At 49.4% G+C, this 16,787-nt stretch overlaps 1 protein-coding gene and 1 long non-coding RNA gene across 6 annotated transcripts in view; one reads left to right on the top strand and one right to left on the bottom strand.

Moving 5' to 3' along the window:
- Nucleotides 1-16,787, bottom strand: part of ST3GAL1 (ST3 beta-galactoside alpha-2,3-sialyltransferase 1) — a 120,159-nt gene that overhangs the window by 26,897 nt on the left and 76,475 nt on the right. The window lies entirely within an intron of this gene.
- Nucleotides 11,312-16,529, top strand: LOC308480982. The gene is made up of 2 exons (XR_013988384.1): nt 11,312-12,585; nt 15,706-16,529. It is a non-coding gene; the product is annotated as an uncharacterized lncRNA (long non-coding RNA).

Raw genomic sequence — 16,787 nt, 5'->3', positions numbered from 1 at the left:
ATTTCCTTAGTAACTCGCAGACATACTGGAAAGAGCTTGATTTAATCCAGGTGTGCAAAGAGCTTTCTCTCCCCGCTCCCCATCCCTTTTAAATGGCCCTCGCAAGACAAATCACCACTGGGCTTGAGCCTAAACTTGAAAAATGTGGCTGCGAAAGGAATTTCACCAGGCCAAGCCAAATAACATCTGGAAGATGTGGGAAGGCCACTCCTCTTGAGTCTGTGCGTCACTGTGTTTCGTGAGAGAGGACCAGAGGTGGCCACAGTCCATAAATCACAGGTGCACAGCCTGTTCTGCCTGCCCAATCCCACCCCACTCCGGTCCTGTGCATACCCAGCCAAGGAAGGCAAACAGCAGACAGTTAATTCTTTATTGACAAAAGCACACACTTAACAGCAGCTCCTAAGGTACACCGGATGCACACCCACAGAATCACAAAATTGTAGACAGAGATGGAAAGGACCGCGAGGCTCATCTAGTCCAACCTCCTGAAATGCAAGAATCTTTTGCCCAAAGTGGGGCTTTAACCCAAGACTCTCAAGCTCTAGCAACTGAGCTATCCAGGGTTTCTGGAATCTACATGGCTGCTTTCCAGTTTCATGCCCAGCGCAGCCATCAAGAAATCTGTGGGACCACACACTCCTAGGCTTATGTGCAGTGGTACCTCAGGTGGTGCTGTGGTCTAAACCACAGAGCCTAGGGCTTGCAGATCGGAAGGTTGGCGGTTCGAATCCCCGTGACGGGGTGAGCTCCCATTGTTCGGTCCCAGCTCCTGCCAACCTAGCCGTTCGAAAGAACGTCAAAGTGCAAGTAGATAAATAGGTACCGCTCCGGCGGGAAGGTAAACGGCATTTCTGTGCGCTGCTCTGGTTTGCCAGAAGCGGCTTAGTCATGCTGGACACATGACCCGGAAGCTGTACGCCGGCTCCCTCGGCCAATAAAGTGAGATGAGCGCCACAACCCCAGAGTCGGTCATGACTGGACCTAACTGTCAGGGGTCCCTTTACCTTTACCTCGGGTTACAGATGCTTCAGGTTACAGATTCCACTAACCCAGAAATAGTACCCCGGGTTAAGAACTTTGCTTCAGGATGAGAACAGAAATCGCGCGGTGGCGGCGGGAGGCCCCATTAGCTAAAGTGGTGCTTCAGGTTAAGAACAGACCTCCGGAACGAATTAAGTATTTAACCCAAGGTACCACTGTACACTCATCTGATGGAGTATGAATATACCACATGAGACTTCTCCTGCATGGAAGTTGCCCCTCCTGGTTCTGGGAGACAGTGAGGCTGGAGATGCCGAGGGTTTGACTGGCCTGCCCCTTGCCTGCACAGCCTCTTCCTCTGCCTCCCATCCTTTCTGTGCCCTCATGTCCATCTCTGACTGCTCAGACCCTTCCCTTGGCTTCTGGATTTGCGTGTGGCGCAAAACCCCATAAATCGCCGCCCCCCTCTCCTCTGTCACACACTCGCCAGAGCCCTGCCAGTCTTTCTCTCCCTCCCCACACTTTTCTTGTTACTCCACACAGAGCTGAAACCTGCGCAATTGGGTTTGGCTCAGAATTCCCCGGAATCCATTCAGCCGGGTAAAGAAAGGGCTTCTAAATCAAGAATGTCAGCCCTTGACATTTGCTCAGGTGAAACACAGCCGCTGCCGATTGCTCTCCCACGGAAAAGGAGGGAGACGGCTGCCTGCAGGGTTTTCTTCCTGGGAAAGCTCTGAAAAATGCAAGTTTGACTGTCATAAGCAAACATTCCGTTACACTCGAGTGTGACCAAGAAGCAAAACTCGAGGGAAGGGCTACACAGGTTAAAACTGATAGAACTGTGCAGCCAAGCCTAGGGTTGATTCTTAATAGCTGTGATAACTGAGGACCACCAGGGAAGAAGTAGCAATTTGAAACACCTCTCCAATGGCATTCCTGATTGCATCTTCTTTGCTTAACTTTCTCCCACAGAAGTGAATAAGGCCGTATCTCAAGTAACCTGCTCCTGAGCTGCAGAAGGCCTTATGTATTAGTACCGTAACCTTGAACTTGGCCCAGTCGCAGATTGGCTGCCGGCGCAAATCCCACTAACAAGGAGTTGCATGCCGGCGGTATTTTGCGCCCACAAGCCGCCTAAGAGATTACATATCATGAGACCTGTCTAAACTTAACTTCCTTACATGAAGACTATTGTTGCATGTATTGTGACTTGGTGAGTCACGAGCATGTGATTTCAACTCAAGAGAGTATTTTAAAACAGGCAAATTAATTGCTCTTGCCTTTAAGCTGCATTCTCTGCTATGTTCCTTTCTTCGCCAACAAAGGCTGGCAAACAGGCTTTGCTTCGTTATTTGGGATGACAGCCCCTCACTGCCTTGTCCCTTGAATCAAACTTTGCGTGTGTGTGTGTGCGCACACACACACACACACACACACACACACAGAGAGAGAGACCTTCTTTGCATCCTTATCCCCAAAGTTTTGTGGAACATTCTGATATCAGATGAGGCCAGCACTGAGGAAACAGCAAAACAAGGGAAAAAAGCAGCTTCCTCTTGCTTCTGCCTAAATTCCACATGCAATGCTGTCAGCTGCTGCATTGGTTGGATGGACATAAATGCTTTAGCTGAGATTCCTGCATTGCAGGGGGTTGGACTAGATGATCCTCAGGGTCCCTTCCAACTCTATAATTCTAAGGAATATGAGCATTCCCCAACCTGGCACACTGCAGGTATTTAGGACTACAACTCCCATTAACTCCAGGCAACATAGCCGTGCATTTAGAGTGCATTGGGTTGGCCTAGACCGGCATGGTGCATCTGTGACAATTTGCCATGGTCTATGATTGGACGCAGGTGGTGCTGTGGGTTAAACCACAGAGCCTAGGACTTGCCGATCAGAAGGTCAGCGGTTCGAGTCCCCGCGACTGGGTGAGCTCCCGTTGCTCAGTCCTTGCTCCTGCCAACCTAGCAGTTCGAAAGCACGTCAAAGTACAAGTAGATAAATAGGTACCACTCCGGTGGGGAGGTAAACAGCATTTCCGTGCGCTGCTCTGGTTCGCCAGAAATGGCTTAGTCATGCTGGCCACATGACCCAGAAGCTGTATGCCGGCTCCCTCGGCCAGTGAAGCGAGATGAGCGCCGCAACCCCAGAGTCGCCCACGACTGGACCTAATGGTCAGGGGTCCCTTTACCTTTACCTATGATTGACACTGGGAGATCGGTCCAGTGCAAGACAAAAGGTCAGCTCCAACTGACCCACAACTAGCATGCTCAGACCTTTGTGTGCGGCAAGATGTACAGGGTGTACATATTAAGGGATGCAACATGCCCAAACCCTGGTCTCTGAGGCATGTTCTAACACTGCCCTCCGCCCGCCCAGCATTTGAGTAAGAACCAGCCCACGGCATAAAGCAAGGCAATGCAGCGTTATTAATAGCTAAAGCAGGCATGTTGTGGGCAAATGTAACAGGGCAGTGCTGCCAACAAGCCTGGCTGTGAGCTGTCGCTCCAAAGGCTGAAAAAAATAAATAAATACAGGACACCTGATAGCCCTGCTAATGCTGAATGGCAGTCCTGCAAGAAGATCAGATGTGATATCCTCTGCTTCTTTGGGTTGTGTTTTAGACAAGCTTTGGGATTTGACCAGGAGACTCCATAGACTGAAGATCGGGACAATATTTCTTAAGAATGTATTAATGCTGGTGCCCTTGTCTGGACCAGTTGTGCAAAAGCTTTTTGCATGAAGGTCTCTACCCCCTCCAGCAAACTAAAAACATGCCATCTCACCCATCAATTCATTCTTAAGACAGCTAAATTCAAATTCTTTTGCATACTACAAAAATGTTTTTAGAGGCATCTTTCGGGAACACAGAGGAAGTTTCCACACTGGAACTTAGGGCCACCCAGTGAAGTGGAAGGTCTGAAGCAGTGTTAGAACCTCAGATATATAAGCTAGGCAGCAAATACCGGTAGCTCCTTAAACCAAGGTTACAGTTGCCAAAACAAGAATGCCTAGTTACCATTTAGGGGTTGTTGTTGTTGTTGTTTAGTTGTTTAGTCGTGTCCGACTCTTCGTGACCCCGTGGACCAGAGCACGCCAAGCACTCCTGTCTTCCACTGCCTCCCGCAGTTTGGTCAGACTCATGTTTGTAGCTTCGAGAACACTGTCCAACCATCTCGTCCTCTGTCGTCCTCTTCTCCTTGTGCCCTCCATCTTTCCCAGCATCAGGGTCTTTTCCAGGGAGTCTTCTCTTCTCATGAGGTGGCCAAAGTATTGGAGCCTCAGCTTCATGATCTGTCCTTCCAGTGAGCACTCAGGGCTGATTTCCTTAAGAATGGAGAGGTTTGATCTTCTTGCAGTCCATGGGACTCTCAAGAGTCTCCTCCAGCACCATAATTCAAAAGCATCCATTCTTCGGCAATCAGCCTTCTTTATGGTCCAGCTCTCACTTCCATACATCACTACTGGGAAAGTCATAGCTTTGACTATAGGAACATAGGAAGCCGAAGATACAGAGTTAGAACATGAGTCCATCTAGGCCAGTATTGTCGGCACTGACTGGCAACAGCTCTCTGGGGTTCTGGGCAGGTTTCTCTTCCAGCTCTAGTGAAGAGTCCAGGCAGGTTTTTGCATGCAAGGCATTCACTATGTCATTGAGCTACAGACCTTCTGCACTGTATGGATCATGCAGCAGCCAAGCAACTCCAAATAATAATAATAATAATAATAATAATAATAATAATAATAATTTGTACCCCACCCATCTGACTGGGTTGCCCCAGCCACTCTGGGCAGGTCCATGCCCAGATGGGATGCCCTACAAATGAGCACTCAGGGCTGATTTCCTTAAGAATGGATACGTTTGATCTTCTTGCAGTCCATGGGACTCTCAAGAGTCTCCTCCAGTACCAGAATTCAAAAGCATCAATTCTTCGGCGATCAGCCTTCTTTATGGTCCAGCTCTCACTTCCATACATCACTACTGGGAAAACCATAGCTTTTACTATACGGACCTTTGTTGGCAAGGTGATGTCTCTGCTTTTTAAGATGCTGTCTAGGTTTGTCACTGCTTTTCTCCCAAGAAGCAGGCGTCTTTTAATTTCGTGGCTGCTGTCACCATCTGCAGTGATCATGGAGCCCAAGAAAGTAAAATCTCTCACTGCCTCCATTTCTTTCCCTTCTATTTGCCAGGAGGTGATAGGCCCAGTGCCCATGATCTTCGTTTTTTTGGTGACATATAATGTAGGGATATTCTTCACAACTGTGAGCAGGGCAGCTGGGTGGGGTAAATGAAGACAAGTGACAACAATGAACTAGAACGTTGTTCCATTCTCCTGCTCAGGCATGCAAATATCCATGAATCTGTTCAACCCTCTTTCAGAGCCTTTTGTGTAGGTGGCAACTACGACCTCTTGTGAGAGCAAATTCCATCTTTTAACTATGCAATGTGTGACTAAGTACTTTCTTTTGTCTGTCTTGAACCTTCAAAACGGTGTTCGAAATTAGCCCTAGGCGCCAAGATAATTGCCCGAGATAGAATAAAACGGATAGAATTCTACAGGATGTGGTATTAGTGTGTACAAACAGTCAAGATGCAATGATCCCCAGGCAAGTATCTCCAGATGGTGGAGATATCAGGAGCCATCTTGGTGCCTAGGCATCTTCACTTGGTCACAGGCAGCCAATAGTCAGATGCAAACTGCGCTTGACGCCTGGCTAATTTTGAACACCGTTTTTGTTAAGTTGTGGGTGAACATATCAGATGACACAGCGATTCTTCAGACAGCTCTTGTTTGTTCACAGGCCAGAACAGAACTGAGCTGAAGGGTTCAGCCAACCTGCTTATCTAGAGCTCAACTACAACGCAACAGTAACCACTTTCTGTAACTATCCAATCACTGAACGTCACTTTCAATTCCTTATCTGGACCTGAGTGAAAACTATCTACAGTATCCCCCTGCTGGCCCAGGGTGAGAATTTCAGTACATAACAGTTTTGAAGGTCCAAGACAGACAAAAGAAAGTACTTAGTTACCGTATTTTTCGCTCTATAACACGCACCAGACCATAACACGCACCATAGTTTTTAGAGGAGGAAAACAAGAAAAACAATATTCTAAACGAAATAGTGGATATATGATTTTTGTGGTTCATGCTGTGGCCACAGACATGTGATGTGACAGTGAGTTTGGAGTAGCCCAGTGCAAAAATCCTGAGGATCCATGCGGATCCATGCTTTGTAACCACGGAGGAGGGAAGGAAGGGGAACCATGGATCCTCTGCTCATGACTGCAGCAGATCCCCCCTGCCACCCGCAGGCATTCGCTCCATAACACGCACAGACATTTCCCCTTACTTTCTAGGAGGAAAAAAGTGAGTGTTATGGTGCAAAAAATATGGTACATACTGCATAGTTAAATGAGGGAATTTGCTCCCACAAGAGGTCGTAGTTGCCACCTACATGAAAAGCTTTGAAAGAGGGTGAAACAGATTTATGGATGATAAACGCTCTCAATGGCTACCAGGCCTACGTTGGAGGCAATATGCTTCTGAATATCAGTTTCTGGAATTGCAAGCATGGAGAGTGCTGCTGCAGCACTCGGGTCCTGGTTCTTCAGGCTTCCCATAGGAATCTCATAGAAACATGGAGTTGGAAGGGACCCTGAGGATCATAGCTGTCAACTTACAGATTTGAAAATAAGGGACCAGCAGCCTTGAAAATAAGGGATCAACAGCCAAAATAAGGGACCTGCAGCCTCACCTGTTCCAGACACTCCAGTCTTCCTGTCCTCCTGGAGTCTGGTCAAACTCATGCTGGTAGCTTCGAAAACACTGTCCAACCAACTTTGTAACCAGAGGTTCAACTGAATAGAATCTGAATCACATGCACCACAAGGCCTATGCAGCCTCAACTTAAGATGGCTCCCCAGCCTGGCTTTGCACTGCAAAATTTGCAGCAGCACGTGCAACAAAATGGCATCCAGCATTCAAAAAACCCCTCAGCTTGCATTAACTAGCCACACACAAAGCATGCATGCTCCAACCCCCAGTCGTTCTTAGACTTCTTATTGGGTGAGCAACACAGCCAAGCAACACAGTTGGAGTCTCCCTCCTCCCTGGCCAGCAGGGAGGGAGGGAGAGGAGCTGCTTCCTTTGAAATTTAAGGGACATTTAAGGGACATCCATCAATAAGGGACAGCAGTGGGACATGGAGCTGGAATAAGGGACTGTCCCTTCAAATAAGGGACACTTGACAGCTATGCTGAGGATCATCTAGTCCAACCCCCTGCAATGGAGGAACATGCAGCTGTCCCTTATCAGGATTGAACCTGCAACCTTGGCATTGTGAGCACCACAGTATAACCAGCGCAGCTATCTGAGCTAGTCTGGCAGCTGTGGGAACAGGATCCTGCACTTGATGAGACTCTGGCCTGCTCTAGTAAGGATCTTAAAGTTGTGGGTTTTTTATTTTTAAGTTATATTTGCAAAAAGGAAATCTAAAATTGAACAGAAGGAGAAGGGAAAGAAACTTTGGCATCTGACACTAACAGTAACATTTTGTTCATCTTGAGGCCCTGCTTAAAAGATTTCCTAGATAATAACAAAAAGTCGCGTGCAGGTTACAAAACTTGGTGTCTTCCTCGAAGGGTTGTCAGTACGCAGTCTTAACATGACGCCTGCAGTTCATTTTCTGTGCCTTTGCGTCAACGGAAGACAATGGTCACCATGTTGCTTGGCAACGCAGTTATTTTCAAGTTGACAGCTTAATTAAAACCAATGAAGAATTTTGTTTGCAACAGCTGAGTTCCTTGGCCCCTCCCGGATACTCTGCTTCCTCCCAAGTCTTTCCTTTGACAGGAGAGAAGACAAGAGGCAGACCTGCCCCCTACGCATACAAACACCCATCGCCCCCAGTCACACAGCTGCAATTGTGTGGTCCAGCCTTTGTTTTCTCCCTGCAGAAAAGGCGCTTGGAGTAAGTCTGCTTCCTCTCCTATCTCTTCCATTCTCCCATTGTCATGCATGGTCCAGATCATCTTCCAGAGGTCTAACTTGCTACTTTCTAAAAGTCCCATAATTTTGCCAGATTTGGTGGCTGGAAGGTTTGGTGTAGGCTGGCACTTTACCTAAGTGTCGTAAGATGCGGAAGGGTCTTCTGCTGACATGAAAGGAGCCACGCACAACACTGCCGATACATATCAAGGCATGAATCCTGTCCCGTAAGTTCATTCCTATTAAAACAAAATCCGACCGGACGCTTTTGTCCTTTGCTTCAGAAACTCCTTCCTTTAATTAGGCTGCAATAAGAGACTACGGTGCCCACTGGAAGGATAGATCCTGAAGCTGAGGCTCCGATATTTTGGCCTCAGCCAAAGGGGTGATATGATAGCCATGTTCAAATATATAAAAGGATGTCACATAGAGGAGGGAGAAAGGTTGTTTTCTGCTGCTCCAGAGAAGCGGACACGGAGCAATGGATCCAAACTACAAGAAAGAAGATTCCACCTAAACATTAGGAAGAACTTCCTGACAGTAAGAGCTGTTCGACAATGGAATTTGCTGCCAAGGAGTGTGGTGGAGTCTCCTTCTTTGGAGGTCTTTAAGCAGAGGCTTGACAACCATATGTCAGGAGTGCTCTGATGGTGTTTCCTGCTTGGCAGGGGGTTGGACTCGATGGCCCTTGTGGTCTCTTCCAACTCTATGATTCTATGATTCTATGATTCTCATGAGAAGACTCCCTGGAAAATACCCTGATGTTGGGAAAGATAGAGGGCACAAGGAGAAGGAGACGACAGAGGATGAGATGGTTGGACAGTGTTCTCAAAGCTACCAGCAGGAGTTTGACCAAACTGCAGGAGGCAGTGGAAGACAGGAGTGCCTGGCGTGCTCTGGTCCATGGGGTCACGAAGAGTTGGACACGACTAAACAACTAAACAACAACAAAGAGACTAGGGATTCACTAGCTTCTGTGGCCCCAGATTATGCTCTTAAGACGCATGTGGCCACCCCCCCCCCCAATGTGGCTTAGCACATCTTGGCCTGGTCAAAGCCTGGACGCATGACACTTGGGAACTACATGTACCCTGCCCTGGGTTCCATGTCGGAAGAAAGCTGGGCTATAAAGGGCAGCAAATGATTTTTTAAATCAAGGACACCCCACAGTACCTCAAGGATCATCATCTGAGGCCCTTCTTGGTGTGCCTTCTCTATGAGAGGTCCAGAGGGTGACAGCACAAGAACGGGCCTCCATGTTTATGTGATGCTCTCCCCAGATAAGACTCTCTGGCACCTTCATTACATATCTTTATGCGCCAGCTTTTAATGTTTAACAGACTACTATATTTAAATACTTTATTGGAAGCTGCCCAGAGTGGCTGGGGAAACCCAGCCAGATGGGTGGGGTATAAATAAATAAATAAATAAATTATTATTATTATTATTATTATTATTATTATTATTATTATTAGTTCCTCTTCTCCCAAACCTTTGGCTGTTTAAACAATCTAAGGCCTTTTAAACTGTGCATAGGATGGATGAGCTCTTGTTTTGTTTGCTATTATGTTATGTATTTTTATACTGTAAACTGCCCTATGATGAAGGGTGGTATAATAACAATAATATATCCAAATATTTTTTACAGGTGTATCTAACTGATTTATCACTTATATGTTTGCTGCCTGATAGATGGAGGGGAACCCCCCCCCCCCCATGTCTCCTGGTAAACAACGTGAAAAACAGCCGTGCTAAGCGGTACCTCGGAGCCAACTCCGTTTTGCTTCTCCTGCTCCAGAATAAAAATAAATTCCCTGGCAAGTCTTTTCTGCTGTTGGTTTTGACCTGGAACAACGTATCGGGGCCAGGAACTGGCAGAGCCTCATTCATCACAATGAAGAGGATTGAAAGGCTTTTAGAATTATGCGCCGAGCATCCGAGATGTTAACCGTTTGAGTAAATCAATGGTTATCGCATCTTATCAGTGTACAGGCTCCTCGTAACAGGCTTAGACCAGCTAGCTGGATAAAAGGCTCTTTTCCCGCCGGTAATTTAAGCCGAACATGGGAGAGCTGGCATGCCCTTATTCTTCATGAGCTCAGCGGGTCTGTTGCTGTCAGATGAAATAAATGGCCACCCTCTCTTCCCTCTAACGCTCCGAGAAGGATTCTGGAGAAATTTAAATGGAAAGCAGACATTCTGCACCCTCAGGACACAGCAGCAAAACCGCCCCCTTCTCTTTCGCAGTTTTATCTGTAAACGAAACCAGTTTGCAGCAGGCAATCGAGGCTTGGGGCCCCCTATACGTACAGCAACATCTGCCACTCTGCATGAGTCTGTCTATCTTCTGGGTTGCCAATCAGGGCATCTAGGCAATACCAGGCAAAATGGACCAGTTGTCCGACTCTGTCTCAAGCAGTTTCACGTATCTATGGAATTCACTTTCCTCAGGAAGTAGTGGCGGCTGCCAACCGGGAATGTCTTTAGAGGGGAATTAGACACATTCTTGGATGATAAGGCCACCAACCAAGATGCCTAGGTTCAACTTCCACGCTGCTAGGAATTGTAGGCGGTGGGAAGGCTGTTGTACTCAGGTTCTGCTTGTGAGCTTCCTAGGAGCATCTGGTCAGGATCCTAGAATAGATGGGCCCTTGGCCTGATCCAGAAGAATATTCCTTATCTTCTTACGTTAACTGCAAGGAATGGGATTGACATATCCTTCCCCCACAGGCCCATTTCAATGTTTGGGGCTACAGTCCAGTGTTATAAACTTAGATATATAAGCTGGGCACTGAATGGCTCCTTAAACCAAGATTACAGTTGCCAAAACAGTTGCCATTTGGGGCAAGACAGCTCTAAATTCTCATTTTTCAAATGATGGGCTGACTGTGATTGATCCTCAGTTAAACAACTGGCTAGTTCAGAGGACAACCTTGAGGTAGGTGAAGAGCTTTGAAAACTTCAAGAAGAAACATCACTTGATCCAGGGTGTGTCCACATATATAATGGCCTATTCCGACCTCTTCTGCTTAATGGTGACACAGGCCATTCATAACTTAGGAATATTCTTCACGACTGTGAGCAGGGCAGCTGGGTAGGGCAAATCAAGACAAGCTAAATCAATTAACTATAATGTTGTTCATCGTTCCTGCTCAAGCTGCACAGAAAGAGCATCCTGGTTCCTGAAATTCAATTCGATTGTGCAGATAAAATATAACGGAGAGAATTCTACAGGATATGGTATCAGTGTGTGAAAATAGTCAAGATCCAATGATCCCTAGGCACGCACCTCCAGGTGGTGGCAATGTCAGGCGCCATCTTGGCACCTTCACTTGGTCGTGAGTGGCCGACAGCCAGGTGCAAAATGTGCCTGGCCCCTGGCTAATTTTGAACACTGCTACAGTCACTTGATGGAGATGGCTGGAGGTTATAGCTTCTTAGAGACATAAACACATGTGGCATTTAACACAGGGGAAATGGCTCCAAGTGGCTATGTTTGACCTCAGTGTTGGAGGCATTGTGTCCGCGTATTGTGCGGGGAATTCCAATTGGAGAGACGGTTGTTGTACTCTGGGTTTTGCCTATGGGGTTCCCAAAGGTTTCCGGCTGGCCACTGTGAGACTCCCAGACCAGATGGGCCTTTGGCCTGATCCTGGTTCTTATATCTAAATGATGCCTCTTTTTGCCAGTCCCACAGCTTCAAGCTTCTTTCACAAGAAGGCTTCTCCTTCCTAACACACAATGGGGGAAATCTCGTTGCAATCAGCCCTCGGGAAACCAGCCAATTATGTTGAGAGGGCGAAAAAGCCACACAGAAGTGACTTTGGCATCTGTTTGGTCCATGAACTGGGCGTCACCCACCTTGACTCCTTTATCCTTTCCAGCTCTTCACTTCCATTTTCATGCAGTGCCAGCCTGGGTTGGCACGAGAGAAAACTTACTAACACCTGGCAATTAACCAAAGACCTCCAGAGCAAACCTCGCCAGCTGAGTCTTTGCTCCGATTTGGGGCATTAATGTTTTTTTTTAAAAAACACCACTTTCCTGCAGGGCGTGTTGGCCCAACTTTGACGGAAGGCCATCTGCACGCCAGGCTGCCGATATCTACTAAGCCAGCCCTAATGCTGCGCGTCATCTGTTCCTCCGTCTCCCTTGCACCCATGAGATAAAAGGACAAAGCCAACGCATTAGCACAAGCCCTGGGAGAAGCACCACATTTGGCAGCCTGCTGCGTACACCCATTCGGCGGGCACAGCGCCTTGGCAGCAAAAGGACTTTGGATGCTCTCACATTCGGAACAGCAGGGGGAAAAGAGACTAATCTGGTCCAGTGTGTGCCATGTACACCTACTAAGCTGGTCTGCTTAGGCCTGGCAGCAGGAATGGCTGTTGGAGGTCAAATGTAGGATCACAGGAAACTGCCTTATATATAATCAGACCACTTGCTCATTGAACTCAGTGCTGTCGACACTGACTGGAAGAAGCTCTCCAGGGTTTCTTGCAGGGAGTCTCTCCCAATCCTGCCAGGAGGTGCTGAGGAGTGAACTCAGGAGCTTCTGCTTTCAAGGCACAGATGCGCTCCCACTGAGCTACCGTCCTTCCCAAAGGTCTGGGGCAGAGACATTTCCTTGCCACTTGAAAACTCAGCTTTCCAACTGACGAAAAGTTAAAGGTCGGGCTTGGAGGGAAATTTGGGGAAAGTTACATCCTGCAGAGGGGTAGAAACTACTCTGGACTGTGTTAGACATCTTGAATAATTGTTATTACAGATCATGTTTAGCTATTTTTCTATTCTTTTATATTACAGTGGTACCTTAGTTCTCAAACACCTTGGTACTCAAACAACTTGGAACCCCAACACTGCAAATCCGGAAGTGTTCTGGTTTGCGAACTTTTTTCAGAAGCCGAATGTGCTCTGTTTTGAGTGCCACGCTTCCGTTTGGAGTGCCACACTTCCGTTTTGAGTGTTATGCTGAGGTCTGTCTGTTTTTGCTATTTATTTTGCGGTTTTGTGGCTCTTTTTGTGTGTGACTGTGTAGAACCCAGTTCAGCTACTGACTGTTTGACTGTGTGACTGCAGTACACTGTTAATTGCTTTCATTTCATGGATGAATGGTCTCGTTAGACAGTAAAAATCATGTTAAATTGCTGTTTTAGGGGTTGCTTTTAAAAGTCTGGAACGGATTAATCCATTTTGCATTCCTTTCTATGGGAAAGTGTGCCTTGGTTTTGGAATGCTTTGGTTTTGGAATGGACTTCCGGAACGGATTGCCGTATTTTTCGCACCATAGGACGCACCGGACAATAGGACGCACTTTGTTTTAGAGGGGGGAGAACAAGAAAAAAAATTTCTCTCCCTCTCTGCCCAGCGCCCCTTCAGCGAAGTGGCAGGAGGCGCTGCGCAGAGAGGGGGAGAACTTTCCCCCTCTTGTTTTCCGCTCTAAAACAAGGTGCCGTTTAAGGTGCGTTCAGGCGGCTACCTTGGAAGCCTGGAGAGCGAGAGGGGGCGGTGTGCACTGACCCCTCTCGCTCTCCAGGCTTCAGGTTCATTTCCACCTGCTCTTTGGGGCTGGCGGGGGGAAGCCCACCACCAGCCCCAAAGAGCAGGTCAGGGAGCAGCGGAAAGGCGCAGCAGAGAGGCTCCTGCCATAGCCGCCCGTCACCTCTCCAGCCGGGAGAGCGCGCGCGGGGCTAAAGCAGCCCCCTGCGACCCTCTCCTGGCTGGAGAGGTGACGGGCGGCTATTGAGGCTCTTGCCATAGCCGCCCGTCACCTCTCCAGCCGGGAGAGCGCGCGCGGGGCTAAAGCAGCCCCCCGCGACCCTCTCCCGGCTGGAGAGGTGACGGGCGGCTATGGCAGGAGCTTCTATAGCCGCCCGTCACCTCTCCAGCAGCCCCACGCGCGCTCTCCCGGCTGGAGAGGTGACGTGCGGCTATGGCAGGAGCTTCTATAGCCGCCCGTCACCTCTCCAGCAGCCCCACGCGCGCTCTCCCGGCTGGAGAGGTGACGGGCGGCTATGGCAGGAGCTTCTATAGCCGCCCGTCACCTCTCCAGCAGCCCCACGCGCGCTCTCCCGGCTGGAGAGGTGACGGGCGGCTATGGCAGGAGCTTCTATAGCCGCCGGTCACCTCTCCAGCAGCCCCACGCGCGCTCTCCCGGCTGGAGAGGTGACGGGCGGCTATGGCAGGAGCTTCTATAGCCGCCGGTCACCTCTCCAGCAGCCCCGCGCGCGCTCTCCCGGCTGGAGAGGTGACGGGCGGCTATGGCAAGAGCCTCAATAGCCGCCCGTCACCTCTCCAGCCGGGAGAGGGTCGCGGGGTGCCCGCGCGCGCTCTCCCGGCTGGAGAGGTGACCGGCGGCTATAGAAGCTCCTGCCATAGCCGCCCGTCACCTCTCCAGCCGGGAGAGCACGCGCAGGGCTAAAGCAGCCCCCCGCGACCCTCTCCTGGCTGGAGAGGTGACGGGCGGCTATTGAGGCTCTTGCCATAGCCGCCCGTCACCTCTCCAGCCGGGAGAGCGCGCGCGGGGCTAAAGCAGCCCCCCGCGACCCTCTCCCGGCTGGAGAGGTGACGGGCGGCTATGGCAGGAGCTTCTATAGCCGCCCGTCACCTCTCCAGCAGCCCCACGCGCGCTCTCCCGGCTGGAGAGGTGACGGGCGGCTATGGCAGGAGCTTCTATAGCCGCCCGTCACCTCTCCAGCAGCCCCACGCGCGCTCTCCCGGCTGGAGAGGTGACGGGCGGCTATGGCAGGAGCTTCTATAGCCGCCGGTCACCTCTCCAGCAGCCCCGCGCGCGCTCTCCCGGCTGGAGAGGTGACGGGCGGCTATGGCAAGAGCCTCAATAGCCGCCCGTCACCTCTCCAGCCGGGAGAGGGTCGCGGGGTGCCCGCGCGCGCTCTCCCGGCTGGAGAGGTGACCGGCGGCTATAGAAGCTCCTGCCATAGCCGCCCGTCACCTCTCCAGCCGGGAGAGCACGCGCAGGGCTAAAGCAGCCCCCCGCGACCCTCTCCTGGCTGGAGAGGTGACGGGCGGCTATTGAGGCTCTTGCCATAGCCGCCCGTGACCTCTCTAGCCGGGAGAGCGCGCGCGGGGCTAAAGCAGCCCCCCACGACCCTCTCCCGGCTGGAGAGGTGACGGGCGGCTATGGCAGGAGCTTCTATAGCCGCCCATCACCTCTCCAGCAGCCCTGCGACCCTCTCCCGGCTGGAGAGGTGACGGGCGGCTATGGCAAGAGCCTCAATAGCCGCCCGTCACCTCTCCAGCCGCCCGTCACCTCTCCAGCCGGGAGAGCGCGCGCAGGGCTAAAGCAGCCCCCCGCGACCCTCTCCCGGCTGGAGAGGTGACGGGCGGCTATTGAGGCTCTTGCCATAGCCGCCCGTCACCTCTCCAGCCGGGAGAGCGTGCGCGGGGCTAAAGCAGCCCCCCACGACCATCTCCCGGCTGGAGAGGTGACGGGCGGCTATTGAGGCTCTTGCCATAGCCGCCCGTCACCTCTCCAGCCGGGAGAGGGTCGCGGGGCTATGGCGTCTTCGCTCCATAGGACGCACACACATTTTCCCTTCATTTTTGAAGGGAAAAAAGTGCGTCCTATAGAGCGAAAAATACGGTAAGTTTGAGAACCAAGATAGCACTGTATATGATGTAAATGAGATAAAGGGTTTCTTTTTCTTTTTTTTAGTTATTTCTTATCTGTTCTTTTTCTTTATATATATATACTTGTGTTTTGCAGTACAGTGGTACCCCAGGTTAAGTACTTAATTCGTTCCGGAGGTCCGTTCTTAACCTGAAACTGTTCTTAACCTGAAGCACCACTTTAGCTAATGGGGCCTCCCGCTGTCGCTGCACTGCCGGAGCACAATTTCTGTCCTCATCCTGAAGCAAAGTTCTTAACCTGAGGTACTATTTCTGGGTTAGCAGAGTCTGTAACCTGAAGCGTCTGTAACTTGAAGTGTATGTAACCCGAGGTACCACTGTATTCTATTTTATATTTTCTTTTCCTTTATTATCATTCGTCTTTTAGGATATATTGCTTTTTATAAATGTGTTTGGATTTTAGGACTTAATATGTTAAAAACCTTCAATAAAATTGCTTTTTTTAAATAATAAAAAAATTACAGTTTTAAATGGAGATGCTGGGGAAAGATGTGCATGAAAATAAGGCCGTTCCCCCTATCCTTCTTCGTAAACAGTCCCATCTACCACCGCAGTGCAGAAGATTGATGGGAAGTTCTACTAGAATGTTCAGTTCACATTGAGTTCATGAAACATCATACCCTGACCTGTTCTTAACGCATTGTTGACCACATCTACGGAATGCGATTGTTATGTTCTTTTAAGTCATGCAATATCAATCACTAGTAATAGTTTAATAAGGAGGTTTTCACACCTGTCTAACCATGTGTTCCCTTTCCCAACCTTTGATCTATTGATGATTAATGCCCTTGCATTGTATTTGTGTTAACCAATCAGCAACAAGCACATATGTGGCAATGCTGTAATATTCAATAAAAGGGACTCGCCGAGACATGCTCGGTAGATGCCTCCCATATGACACTTGTCACTCGTCTGTCGTTTATTTCAACCCAACAGAAGATGTCACGATCCGAACCCACATCTCCAACCTGCCCTTTCCAGATATGCTGTGCTTAATCTCCCGAGCCGTACTTCTGCAGACCAAATCTAGGGACACACATGCTTCTTCCAAGCGAGCTTGTTATTAACTTCCAAACTCAAGTTGCCCATCAGTTATGGGACAGATAACTGAGTGAGGCAGAGGCCAAAGATGCAAGGAAGCGCTGGATGTTATGTAAG

The sequence above is a fragment of the Podarcis pityusensis genome (assembly GCF_964106645.2).
Source record: "Podarcis pityusensis genome assembly, chromosome: 7".
NCBI classification, from domain to species: Eukaryota; Metazoa; Chordata; class Lepidosauria; order Squamata; family Lacertidae; genus Podarcis; species Podarcis pityusensis.
This window is presented reverse-complemented; position numbering and strand designations above follow the sequence as displayed.